Genomic DNA, 1,604 nt, shown 5'->3' with positions numbered 1-1,604 from the left:
GGGGGGTGATCCCTCAGCCTGGCCTGTGCCCACTCACAGTCCCGGGCCCCTCACTCCTTACCACCTGCATGCTCGCTGCTTCTTAGCACTGCTGTGGAGGCAGAAGAGGCTCCTGCCACTGCTGCTGCACTGGCCAGCCATGCACCCAGCTTCTGGATGAGCGGCACTCCTGCATTGAGCATCTGCTCCCTGGTGGTCAGTGCACATCATAGTGACCGGTCATTCTGGTCGTTCCACCGTAAAGGTTGCTTAGGCTTTTATTATATAGTCTAGTGGCCTGGTGCACAAAATTCATGTACATTAAAAGGGAATTAGAGGAAATAATAGAAGTGTCAGTGATGAAAGAAAATTAGTGAAATGTATATGAAAATCTTTCTCCTCTCAGAGTCTGGGGCATGCCTTGGGACACAGAGTCAAGTGTCTGCCCACCTGCATGCACCTCAAAATCTTGCAAGACTCAGACATAGCTGACCCCACCCCATCAAGCCCTGCCAGGTGGGGTCACAGCCTCAGGTCCCCCGTCAAACCCCGCTGGACGGGGAGCGCAGCCTCAGGTCACCCAGCCCATGCCAGGCAGGGGGCCCAGCCTCAGGTTCCCCAGTGCATGCTCAGGTCCCCCGGCTCAGCACTGGGGCAGGGGGCACGACGTGAGATCCCCCGGCCCGGTGCCAGGGTGGGGGGCGTGGCCTGAGGTCCCCCATCAAGCCCCACCAGGTGGGGGGTGAGTGCAGCCTCAAGTCCTCTGCCCGGGCCTGGCTCCACCCATCCTCATCCCTGCTGATCGCTCATTACGGCTCATTACGGGAACCCTGCTTCCACTGTGGCACAGCCATGTTGTGATGGCATGATGGAGTGAGGGTCAATTTGCATATTACCTCTTTATTATATAGGATTGTCTTTAATCTATAGACCATGAAACAGAAGCACATAACCACTTACTGAAAAGATATCTGTATGTATCAAACTCATAAAATTATAATATTTTCAAGACAAGTTATATTTTAAATATTGTTCCACAAAAACATTTTATAAAAATATATTACCCATGCATTAATGCAATCTCTAAGCTTACACACTGTTTGCTCTTTTGAGTTATTTCACTACAAGGTCAGGGAAAGTAGGCAGAGAATTTGGACACAAAGTGCTTTTAAAAAATTATAACATTCACACATACCAGAGTTTATTAGGTAAAGGACTACTATTTTGAGCTTATATTTGTAAATGATGTGTTCCTTAAATAACATGATTGAGTTACCCACAATGCTATATCCTATTAACTGGTAACTATGAACAGTTCCTAAATTATCACTGGAAAGATACAATCCATTAACATATTTTTATTTCACAGTGCCTGCAATTAAGACATAGCCAATTAGGAAAGAGAAAACTATGAATTTATTGCTAAATTTAAATTTTTAATTATTTGCGCTCATTAATTCTTCTCATTATTTGCATGATTTAGCCACTTGCCAATTATTGTTCCCGTGCTTTTGATCATTATATGCAAAATTATGCTTCTGTTAACAACTTTAGCATATAAATATATCAGATTGGGAATCCTATCATATTCTATTACATTTTTTGCTCCTCAAAAATGAAGAGGT

At 44.7% G+C, this 1,604-nt stretch overlaps 1 protein-coding gene across 3 annotated transcripts in view; it reads right to left on the bottom strand.

Annotated features, from left to right (window-relative positions):
• MDGA2 (MAM domain containing glycosylphosphatidylinositol anchor 2) overlaps positions 1 to 1,604 on the bottom strand; it is a 528,724-nt gene that overhangs the window by 276,749 nt on the left and 250,371 nt on the right. The window lies entirely within an intron of this gene.

Source organism: Myotis brandtii, unplaced genomic scaffold (assembly GCF_000412655.1).
Source record: "Myotis brandtii unplaced genomic scaffold, ASM41265v1 scaffold5, whole genome shotgun sequence".
Taxonomy (NCBI): Eukaryota; Metazoa; Chordata; class Mammalia; order Chiroptera; family Vespertilionidae; genus Myotis; species Myotis brandtii.
The sequence above is the reverse complement of the archived record's forward strand: the minus strand, read 5'-3'. Positions and strand labels throughout refer to the sequence as shown.